The sequence below is a fragment of the Phocoena sinus genome, chromosome 3 (genome assembly GCF_008692025.1).
Source record: "Phocoena sinus isolate mPhoSin1 chromosome 3, mPhoSin1.pri, whole genome shotgun sequence".
Taxonomy (NCBI): Eukaryota; Metazoa; Chordata; class Mammalia; order Artiodactyla; family Phocoenidae; genus Phocoena; species Phocoena sinus.
The window spans coordinates 26,433,918-26,445,998 of record NC_045765.1 but is presented as its reverse complement, the minus strand read 5'-3'; the positions used below and the strand labels follow the sequence as shown (position 1 = coordinate 26,445,998).

Genomic DNA, 12,081 nt, shown 5'->3' with positions numbered 1-12,081 from the left:
GAGGCCACGATAGTGAGAGGCCCGCGCACCGCGATGAAGAGTGGTCCCTGCTCGCCACAACTAGAGAAAGCCCTCGCACAGAAACGAAGACCCAACACGGCAAAAATAATAAATTAACACAGCAGAAATAATGAATTAATTAATAAAACTCACTCCAAATTTCATACACAATAAAAACTGCTATAAAAAAAAGAATGCAAATCTATAGAAAAGCAGAAGTTGGAATTAAGGTATAGCTAAACAAGAGGCTCTTTTGGAAGGATCATCCAATAAATGTGGCCAAGATGGACAATCTGTAGAGCCCATTTGGAAGAGAGACACAGCAGTTAAGAAACCTGGACGACAGTGATGATGACTCTAAGAATCATCACGAATCAACGTGTGGAATCCTTCACGTGTCCCAAGGAGTGCGCTAAGGACTCTCCACTAATTGACATTTAATTGTTGGCACTATTACCACTCCTACTTTACAGAAGAGAAAACTGAGGCTCAGAGAGGTGAAGCTCCTTGCCCCCCTTGCACCCAGCAAGTAGGTTGTGCGGCCAGGTCTTGTCTGGAACTCTGAGTCTAGAGCCCCTGTCCTTCACCTCTCTGCCACCTCGGGGCTCTGAGATGTTATGTAAACTGCCCAAGGTGGAGCAGGGGTTCAAACCCAGCTCTGTCTCCAGTCTGTGTAATTTCTATCAGTCTGTCTTCCACAAAGAGCAGGTGAGGCTGGCAATTAGGAGCAGTTAGGAAGAGGATACAGCACTTTCCGCAGGGCAGGACTTTGATGCATGCACCCTCCCCACAGGGTCACAGGCCCCTTCCCCAGAAAGGGCAGCTGAGCCGGGAGACCAGGTGGCACAAGGGGAAGGGGCTTGCTTCAGCTTGGAACCTTTACGTTTCCCCAGTCCTCGGTAATTTCCCAACACTCACGAGTTTCACATCTCCAGTCTCCAGCTAGAGGGTTCCAGAAATTCCAGGGGCAGGGCTAATTGACCCCCAAGAGAGGCTCAGGACACCAGAGTGACCCTCGACAGCCTGGCTCACTTGGCCCAGCCTCAGTCTCCACACCTGTAAAATGGGCGGTCATGAGAGCAGCCTCGGGGAATGGCCCACAGCAGAGGGTATGCCATGGCGAGGAAGGCTGGGGCCAACTCACAACGATCCTCCAAAGAGCATCGGTCTTGGCTTCAAGCACAAAGCAGAGCAGAGAGTGGGGAGCAGGTAAGGCACAGTGATGTAGAGCCGTGGCCTCGGGGGCGGATACCCTCTCCCATCTCTGTCTCCCCCAGGCAGGTGGGGAAACCCAGAACTCATGAAGAAGCAAATTAAAAGGTTTAGTGGAGGTCTTCTCAGGCTTTGTAATCTCTGTCTGCAGGTTAGGAAGGGGGCAGTCTGTACACAGTAAGAACAATGTCATATCAGTACCCGGGGAGAGGGGCTCACGGTGTAGAGAGTCTTAAATGTGCATCCCACAGAGCCTGTGGATAAGAGAGCAAATCTTGCATGGAGTAACGTGTCGGATTTTTAGATCTTAGAGACAAAGAATGGATATGGGAACAGCGCACTGCACCCCAGAGTTGGGGGGAGGATCTCCCAATATCCCCCCTGCCACACCCCATATCGTCCAGACTTGAAGCTCTGTCTTTTCCCTGCTAACCTGCAGAAGAATTAGATGAGGAGATAACTGCTTTTCTTCACAGCTAATCGTAGAGGTAAGAAAAATATGCAATCTATTAGAAGAGTCTTGTGGGTTGCAGCCTCTGGGGGAATGGGAAGGAGTTGTCACTTAGAGACCAGGATAGAATGGCAAGTAGGTACTTTGGAGGAGAGAATGTGCTGACCTTCTTAGGAGAGGTACCTACAAAGCTAGAAGGTGGAAGGGAGGATGTGCTTATTTGGATGTGATTTGGACAGAGGGTGTTGCCTGGGGGAGAGAGACAAAGGTGGTGGCATGTGGCTCAAGAAGGTGGCATCTAGGGACACCGAGAACCATGGAGAGAATGCCCTCATGTGGGTTCACTCCAGCCTCACCTCCACCAAATTTATATCACCTGAAACCGAGATGAATCTCTACTGGAACTTCCCTTAGGGCCTCTGTGGGTTTGTCTATAGTGGGGACCACAGCTGCAGCTGTCACCTTCGCAGGAAGGGAACTATTTTCCCCTCCGCTCTCAGAGGCTGGCAGTGGAAGCACCATCTGTGTGGAATCCTTCTGGATAACCAAGGGCTCCACCCACACAGGAGGGTCCAGCCAGGAGAGCCAGGAAGGTGCCCTGACCGTTGGGCTGAGCGGGGACAGCTCCATGCACCTGGCAGCCATACACTAAGACAGAATTTGGGGACCCTGCCTGGGAATGCGTGTGTCAGGAGGGACTGGTCTGCCACACAGCCATCCCAGATGTGCAGGGGTCGTCCTCACCATCACTCCTGGAGGCTGGGGGAGGGGGGGGAGGGACAGGGAGAGGGGCTCAGGCAAGCCCCGGGCAACCGTTCTCCAGACCACACTGCACTGTGTGTCCTGAGAGCCACTCCAGTCCGGACACGGTTCCCAACCCCACACACACGCAGCCTGGGATATGCAGGAGGAAAGCATGAACCATCTACTGCATATGAGACAACGAAGAGCAGTATTTTCCACTTCCTCAGACCTGACAACTTCATTTGTTTCAAAAATCTATATATACTTTTTTCATCCTCTCTCTGTGTCTCTCTTTCTCTGCTGTTTGGGCTGAGGTGCGTCGGAAGTTCGAAGGTGGGTGGGAGGAACTGCTTATTTGGACTTCCTGTCAAGCCTCTCTTCCTTGTCTGCCCTGTTTTTCACTCGGGCAGCCTATCCCCAGATAGCTCTGCTGCGAAGAGAAACTCCCCAGGTGCCCGCAAGGGTGAGTGGGTTGTGGGCAGGGGACCAGAGGGGGGAAGACAAGCTTCTCTGCTTGATAGAGGAGAAAAAACATTGCCCCCCTCCCCTCCCCCTCCCCCTTCCCCTCCCCCTTCCCCCTCCCCCTCTTCCTTGGGCAAGCTGGAGAAAGGCAGTGGAGGAGTGGGCAGAGTGGGTGCCAGAAAGGCAAAAGCCATTTTACCCATAGCCCAGCAAAGGTGACCGTGGCCTACTCTGGCTGCACTCTCCCAGGGAGAGCTGTGGGCACAGGAAGCCCATACCTGGCCCTAAGAGGAAGAGAAAATTTGCGACCAACAAGGCCAGCAGCCCAGCATGGCTCAAATCCATTATAGCTCTCAGCGCATTTCACCCCACAAGAGACCAATGAGTAAGTAGATGGCAATTTTATAGAAGCTGAGAGACCAGAATTCACTTGCCCAAGTTCCCATGGCGAGTCAGTATGGAGCAGGAATGCCAACTCAGGGCCAGGTGGGTTTCCATCTGTTCTACTTTCACCACTTTTCCCTCAGTCTTGGCAAGTCACTTATCTGTTGACTTTGAGTCTGGACGTTCCTGCCTCAACTGTGGCCCTGGTGCTTGTGGCTGCCACACTACTTCTGGAGCCCCTGATGTTGGCTGCATTACCTGTCTTAACAGTACCAGTGCCCTGACCACCAGTTTATATATGACCTTCCAGATTTTTGACGCAGACCGTGTGCATCTTCCAATACTCTGTCCTGGGAGAGTCACCTTGTTTGGCCTCTTCAGTCCTTTACACCTTCCTGGGGGTGAGTGTCAGAGCTTTCCTGTGAGCATGTTCCTGGAACAGAGGATGGATCCCTTAGAAAGCAGGGGTTAGGGGTTTGGGGAAAAGAGGATGCATCTAGAAAACTGGTAGTTTGTCTATCTAGCCCTTCCGTGAGACCTCAAGGGTTTGGAGAAAAGAAATGCTAGAATCTTATATGTATAATGTCATGTGATCCTTATGACTGCTCTTTGTGAAAGGGAGATAAGGGCATATACACCCATTTTACAGATTGCGGAGAAAGAACAAATGTTTGTCCAAGGCCTCACAGATAACTGGAGGGATTTGAAACCAAACCTGTCTGATGCTAAGACTGTTTCCACTGAGAGATGTCGTTTCCATAGATGGAAACTTTACTAGGTGAATAACCAATATTTACCTAGAACAGTTGGTACCAACCATATTTATTAGGCGATGAAAGAAAGGGTATTTTGTCTTTGAGTTCTTCTAAAATAACGATTCTTGGTTTGCCTACATTTTTCTCTAATTAAAAAAAAAAAAAAACAGGCTTAGCAATGTGAATGCTGAGTTAGTGGTGCAGGCTCATCGAATCCCCTGACTGTATCCTGCAGGTAAGGAGACATTTACTTGGGGTGACAGGCTTGGCTGTCTCAGGCTGTGTGGGGATGGGAGAGGGGGGTGGCCAAGGAGAAGAGTAAAGTAAGGGAGGGAAATGACCGGCCCTCATTCATTTCATCCTGGGACCCTGAAGAAGTCTGCATCGCTCTGCTGTGGAGACCCCTGGAGTTGTCTGGCATCTTCGTGTTCAAGTCTGGTTCTTAAACCATCCTTTTGAATAATGTAAGTTCCCCTGTACTCTGTTGCTCAGGTAGCACAAAGTTGGGTTCTGTTGCTTGTAATCTGTCTTAGTTCAGGCTGCTAAAACAAAACACTGCAGACTGAGTGGCTTAAAACAACAGAAATTTTCTCTCACAGTTCTGGAGGCTGGAAGTCCAAGATCAAGGCGTCAGCATGGTTGTGTTCTGGTGAACAGAACCTTCCCGGCTCATAGCCAGCACCTTCTCACTGTGTCCTCATGTGGTAGAAGGGGCGAGGGAGCTTTCTGAGGTCCCCTTTATCAGGGCACTAATCCCATTCACAAGGGCTCCATCCCATGATCTAAGCCTCTCCTAAAGGCCCCACCTCCTAATACCATAACACCGGGGGTTAGGAATTGAATACATCAACTTTGGGGGGACACAAACATTCAGACCATAGTACAACAAAAAAAATCCATTAACTCTCTCTCTCTCTAAAGGCAGAATTTATAGGAATCGAGATTCAGACTCTGGAGTCAGAATAACATGTTTGAATTCCAGCTTTGTTACACACCAGCTGTGTGACCTTGGCCAACTTACTTAACTTCTCTGTGCCACAATTTCCAGAGGGGGATGGGAAAAGCTAAATAATAGCCTCGACCTCATTAAGTGGTTGTGAGGATTCAATGAAATAAAATTTCAGGCAATGACTACAGCCCCTGGCACACCATGGATGGTGGTTCTTGCTGGCATTGTTCACTGTAGTGAACATATCTGATTCATTCGTCCTTCCCCAGAGACCAGCAGTTAGCTCTATATTTCTGTGGGTTCCTGGGCTGCACACAACACTGAGCTCCCCTTTCCTGTATCATATGTGGGTAGGGTCCATTACATACACTACTGTGTGATTCTTCTGATGTAGACAGATAGCAAGAGTGGCAGAGTTGAGATTTCCTAAGAATTAAGAAGAGATGCTGCAAGCTCAAAGGCCGATGAGGCCAGGGGGAAATGCAGGTGAGAGAAGTAAGCTTGGTAGGAAAAATGATAACCCAATGCAATGACAAATGGCAACTTAATCTGGGCATTAGTCAGGAAGATAATAAGGAGGGCTGGGGACTAGGGCAAACAAGGAGCAGCTCAGTCCAAGCCCATTGCTTGCTGTATTGTAAGGAGAGCCTGCTGGTGTAAGAATGGGGCCCAGTGTTGCCAGATCCTTGATTAAGAAAATCTAGAAACATGTTACAAAAAGAAAAAGGAAATACAATCTACTGTGCTAGGCAGAATATAATCAACTACCCTTAAGACAGTGAGATTACCCTGAACACTTGGGTGGGCCCACAGGGGTCCTTACAAGTGGAAGAGGGAGGCAGAAGAGGAAAGAATCAGTGGGACATGTGATTATAGGAGAAAGACACAGAGAGATGAGACACTACTAGTTTTGAAAATGGAGGAAGGTAGCCACAAACCAAGGAATGTGAGTGGCCTCTAGCTACAGGGAAAGGTGAGGAAAAGAATTCTCTCCTAGACCCTTCAAGAAGGAACAAAGCCCCAAAGTTTAGCCCAGTGAGACCTATGTCAGACTTTCAACCTCCAGACTGTAAGATAATGAATTTATGTTGCTTTGAGTCACTAAATTTGTGGTAATCTGTTATCGCAGCAGTAGAAAACTAATACATCAACTAACTTAAAAAAAAACAAAAACACATGGGCCCAGAAAATCACACCTGGTATCTGTTCCTGCGAGCCACTTCTGATTTAGAATCACTGAATGACATAGAATTCGTTGGAATAACTCATTGGCCTAATCATTGCCCAGAGGTGCCCCAGATCACACATCTGTGATTCACACTAGGGATGATGATTCTTAGGGCAGACTCATGTCACTACCCGGGGCATTGGCGGAAAGCAAACGGAAGTGAGCTAACGTCTATGAAGTCCCGGCCGTCGTGACATTCACAGCATGTGCGCGTGCCTTACGTAAATACACCTGTACATGGCTGGGAAGAGAGCAAGAAATAGCACTTTCAATGGTGTGGGTCACTTGGCTTACTGATCTCTTTAAGAAAACAAATGAGTGGACCAGGGCGAGCTCACAAAGTCTGACTGCAGGCTCTGTCTTCAGAACACGAATCCTGTCTACGAAAAGACTTCCTTCTAGACACAGGGCATTGTGCGGGGCCCTTTCCCTGTCACTGCTGTCAACGCGGCTCCGACTTCCCAGACTAACGTTCCTGTGTCTCAAGCGAGTCACATTTTATTCTTTGTGTGTGTGTGTGCACGCAATTTCTGAGGCACCATTCCGCTTCCCCGGAAAGGTTTGCACTGAGTGGCAGCATGAATGACTGTGTGTTCATTCAGCAGCAGCAGCATCTATGGCACTGGTTTTCTAAGCTCTGGGTCCTGTGATGCTTTACACTCGGAGGACACCTATCAGGGCTGTGGAATGTCTAAAGTTGAGCCTCTGGAAAATGGTAATTATAGAGCAATAAAGTCCCCCAAAGTGGCCGCCCGTGGGTGTCTTTTAGCTGTGTGGGTAATCTGCTTGGACCGCAGTGCTTCTCCCCGCTCCCAGAAAAGGACTTTGAATACTTTTACCTGGGACATGTTCTCTTCAGTCTGCTGTAGCCCCCAATCCTCCCCCTTTATCTTACACCATCACCCTTCACTCATTCACATTCCCTGCCAAGCCCCCAAAAGAGTTTGAGTTTGGGGCAGTTGATGCTTATCCAAGTCCCACATTCAGTTCAATTCACTTATTTATTCATCCAATAAATATTTATTGAGCACCTACTACATGCCAAAATGTTCTAGGTAATGGGGATTCACCAGAGAACAAAGTCTTTAGTCTTATGGGGCCTTATAATGAAAATAGCAATGGCAAGATGGCGATGATGATGATGATGTTGCTAATTAACAAGCACTGAGTATTTACTTTGTGCCAGGCTATGTTCTAAGCCATATATATATATATATATATATATATATATATATATATTTGCTCAGTGTATATATATATATATATATATATATATATATATGTTTATTTTCTCCTCACAACAGCCCTATAAACTATTTCCCTCACTATAAGATAAGGAAACTGAGGCACAGAGAAATTCCCTGCGTATGTGGGAGATAAACATGAACAAGGAACAAATAAGAGACTCTAGGGTTCTACTCTCTCATATGGTAGACGCTAGCCACATCTGGCTGTTTAAATTAAAAGTAATTAACATGAAATGAAATAAAATTAAAATTTCAGTTCCTCAGCTACATGCATTTCAAGCACTCAATAGTCACCTGTGGCCAGTGGCTACCATTTTGGACACAGAGCATTTCCATCATTGCCAAGCTCTTTTGGGCAGTGCTAGTCTAGAGTATTGTCATCAATAATGGAAGCTCCAGGGACTGAATCTTCTCTGACACTCACCAGTTGGGAGACCTTGAACAAATGTCTTAAGCTCTCTGAATCTCAGGTTATTGATCTATAAAAGGTAGTTAGTAATAACACCATTCTCAAGGAGTTTGGGGGAATATGAATTATTTCGTGGCTGTTTAGAACACTGTTCAGCACATAGTAAACATCTGATCCATTATAGCTATTATTATAAATATATAAAATGATGGGAGGGAGTGATAAATATTATGAAGACAAATAAAGCAGAGACAGGGGACAGAAGACGAGGGGCACTTGCTTGGACAGGTCAGTCAAGGAGGTCCTCCTGAGAAGGTGGCATCTGCGTGAAGTCAGGAAGCCAGACTTGGTAACCAGGAAGGACACCCAGGTAGAGGCTGTGGATGAAGACTGTGAGGCTGCAACTTGCTTGGTGTGGTCCAGAAACAGCATCATGGCAGAGAAGCTGGGAAGGAGTGAGCCAGCGAGAGAGGAGAGAGAGCAGGGCTCGGGAGATACCGAAGGACCATGGGGAGAACTTTGGCGCTTGTTCTGAGAGTGGTAGGGGCACCCGGTGGGTTTGGAGCAGGGAAGTGATGGGATCTGACTTTTATTTTAAAAAGTCACCCTAGCCATGTATGGAGGGAGGGCCAAGGAGGCAGGAGTAGAGGCAGGCAGCTGGTGGCACGGAAAAGAGTGAAGATGAGAAGGTTTCATGTTCAGAGCAGCCCTTCACACCGCTGTCCCCTCTGTCTGAACCTTTGCCCTGATGTTTTCCTGGCTCGCTCCCTCACCTCCTCAGGTCTTGACTCAGAAGAGCCTTCTTGTCCCCTTTCCCCCACCCCTTTTACTCCTTCCCACTTATCCTGATCTAAGATACAGCATATTTTCTTGGTTTTGTTCACTATGGAAAGAAAACACGAGGGTGGGGATTTTTATCAGCTTTGCTCATTACTGAATCCCCAGCACCTAAGCAGTACCCAGCGCAAACTAAGTGCTTGAGAAATATCATTGAATGACTGAATCGGTGTATGAATTATAGAGAAGGAGGAGTGTAGGTGATAACTGAGAAAACCGAAGCCCAGAGAGGGAAAGTCACTGGCCTAGATCCACAGAGCAGTCGAGGGCAGAGCTGGTACTGGAACCCAGGCCTCCCAACCCTGGTCCTGTCCTGTCCCTGCTCCCCCACCACCTCATGTAAGTTTTTCCTTTATTCTTGGAGCTCTCAATAAACATTTTTCTCTCCATGTTTAGTTGTCACTTTTCTCTTGAACCAGCTGTGTCTTGACTCCCTTTCTCCATATTTTCCAGAATATATTCTTCTGTTCAGCTGAACTTTCACTTTTTCTGCAAGCCTGACCCAACTGCAATACCCAGATCGTCATCTGCATCACATGAAAGAGACGAAACAGGAAGCCATGATGCCCAATCTGGTTTCCCTGCCGGGGCAGTCTGCCCAGGAAGATGCAGAGACACTGCCCCATGGCAGGGGGTGGAGGTGCTGAGCTGAGCTGAGCATATCCTCCCCCCAGACATACAGCTTCTGAGCAAAAACGGAGGTCTTGCCGTTTGCTCTGGTACAACGAGCCCAGGGATCGCCCCGAGAAACCTCATTCAATTTGCCCTCACGGGAAGAGTCCCGACAGCTCAGCCTTCCCTTCCCTTCCCTCTGTGTGATGGCAGAGAGGTCCTCAGAGCTGGTCATTCCATCATGTCCCTTCCCGCTTCCCCTTCCTGACCCATGCAGGAGGGAGGTTATTCTCCAGCTCGTCTGATGGCAATTCTGAACTCTTGTTCTATCCCACCTCTGGTAAAACAGCAAAATTCTCTGTTTTATTCTTTATCATAATATTAAAAATTAAAAGTTACCCTTTAGAACCCTTCTTCTATATTAGGCACTTTGCAAATCCGCAATCCTTGCATAGCCCATCTTACAAACGAAGGCTCAAATGTTACCCCGTGGGTAAGTGGCGGAGTTGGGCTCAGTCCTCGGGTCTGTCTGTGTCTGAATCTGGAGCTTGTTTTCTTCCCTGAGACGCAATCGCCTTCCACTCATTCAGCAATTGTTTATCAAGCCATGCTATGTGCCAGGCACTGTTCCAAGCATCAGGTTACGATGATCAACAAGACAAGGTCCAGCCCTGGAAGAACAAGTGGGAGAGAAAACAATGAACAAGAAGTAAACAATGAACCCAGAGGTCATGTTCAATAGACGCATTGGCCATGGACACATTGAGACAAGCCCGTGTGAGAGAACAAGCACAGGAAAGGGGCTTCTCGGTTTGGTGGTTGGGGAAGGTTCCTTCATGCTGATGGATACCAAAGACAGCAGGAAGGAGACACTTTACCAGAAGGCCGTGGTCCACCTCGGGAGGGGGCCATGGGTTGAGGCCAGGTGTCAGGAGGTTGTGGGGGGTGCATGGATGACCTTGGGGAAATTCATGGGGTGGTGTGTCTCTATTTAACCACTAACCATGTAGGGGCATCTTTGTTCTTCACCTCCAGCCTTGTTGATTAAGTGGTGTATACCATTTCCCCTGTTAGGTTTAATGTCAAACATCTCTTCCTCTGTCCTGGTCCCTCTCTCCTCTTCATGCCCGGCTGGGTCCCCTAATGGGTTTTTCTCCTCCTGACACCAAAGGCTGAGGAACCTTAAAGCCACCATCACAAGGGAAGAAGCTGCAGCAGCAACAGCTACCTCGAGCTCCCCCTGGTGGCCTTTCTGCAAGCTGCTTATCCCTCGCCCTCCGCGGCTCCTTGAGCCGCTGGCTCCCTGCCCTCTCGGTCCAGACCCCTTTACAGGAGACTTGGTCAGACCTGATGCCTGGCGCCCTCCCCCAACACCCCCATGCGTATCACCCATCCTGGCTCTTCTTAGCTCTTGTCTGGTCACCTGACAAGGGGTCTAGAGCCCCATGATTAGACTCAGAGCCCCCAGACCCCACTTACCCAGAAAGTGACTGCAGAATCACTTCAGATGACTCGATGCAGACTAAGAACATTATCTTGTCCCTTCTAGGAGAACGTGTAAAGGACCCGCTCCCTAATTCCCTTCCCTATCGATGCTGAGCATCACCTCCTTGGGAAAACTTCCCTGAGCCTCCAAATGTGGGTCAGGGTCCCTCTGCAGTGCTTCCAGCGGGTGCTGCACCTACCCCTCATGTAGCCCCACCCAGGAGTGGCCACCTGACCCCTCATCTCTCCCACTGGAAGGGGGTCTCCTTGAGGGCAGGTCAACACAATATCTCTAGGAGTGACAGGGTTCTTGGCACAGGTGAGCCTTATGAGGCCCAACTGGCCCGAGTCTGAGGCCGCTGCAGCCCTGCTGTCCGGACCCTGGGAAACCAGAGCATGCGATTGTTTCCGTTTCTAACTGTCCAGGATGTGGGAATCCTTTCAGACGGTAGTGCCACTTCAGCTTCCTCTTTGGTTTCTCTTAAAAAGTACAACTGGGGGATGTGTAGGCTCAGCCAGGGTTGGAAGGTCAGAAGCACATAAGTCGAGAGCACCCTCTGATCACAAGCAGGGAGATGAGACTTTCTATGACATAACTGAAAGGGCATATGGGGATTTTTGTATCTCCAGGAAGACTCCGAGACACTCCTGTTTAGAATGCAGTGACTCCTTAGATTCCATACATATGTGTTAGCATACGGTATTTGTTTTTCTCTTTCTGACTTACTTCACTCTGTATGACAGACTCTAGGTCCATCCACCTCACTACAAATATCTCAATTTCATTTCTTTTTATGGCTGAGTAATATTCCATTGTATATATGTGCCACATCTTCTTTATCCACTCATCCAACATATATATGGAATCTAAGAAAAAAAAAAAAGGTCATGAATAACCTAGGGTTAAGACGGGAATAAAGACACAGACCTACTAGAGAATAGACTTGAGGATACGGGGAGGGGGAAGGGTAAGCTGTGACAAAGTGAGAGAGTGGCATGGACATATGTACACTGCCAAATGTAAAATAGATAGCTAGTGGGAAGCAGCCACATAGCACAGGGAGATCAGCTCGGTGCTTTGTGACCACCTAGAGGGGTGGGATAGGGAGGGTGGGAGGGAGGGAGACGCAAGAGGGAAGAGATATGGGAACATGTGTATATGTATAACTGATTCACTTTGTTATAAAGCGGAAACTAACACACCATTGAAAAGCAATTATACTCCAATAAAGATGTTAAAAAGAATGCAGTGACTCCCCGGCGCTGTCTAGGGTGCTGAGCTGGTCAGACGGCAGAGATCTGGAAG

The 12,081-nt window shown here is 48.3% G+C and overlaps 1 long non-coding RNA gene across 3 annotated transcripts; it reads left to right on the top strand.

Moving 5' to 3' along the window:
* The first annotated feature begins 2,782 nt into the window (after positions 1 to 2,782).
* On the top strand, positions 2,783 to 11,470 carry LOC116750415. Of its 3 annotated transcripts, none has more exons than XR_004349017.1 (5): positions 2,783 to 2,870; positions 3,564 to 3,654; positions 4,179 to 4,243; positions 4,384 to 4,472; positions 9,132 to 11,470. It is a non-coding gene; the product is annotated as an uncharacterized LOC116750415 (long non-coding RNA). The 3 variants fall into 3 exon arrangements; XR_004349019.1 differs by having other exon boundaries at positions 2,828 to 2,870; positions 3,524 to 3,654; XR_004349018.1 differs by lacking the exon at positions 2,783 to 2,870 and adding an exon at positions 3,052 to 3,355 and having other exon boundaries at positions 3,524 to 3,654.
* The last annotated feature ends 611 nt before the right edge of the window (positions 11,471 to 12,081 follow it).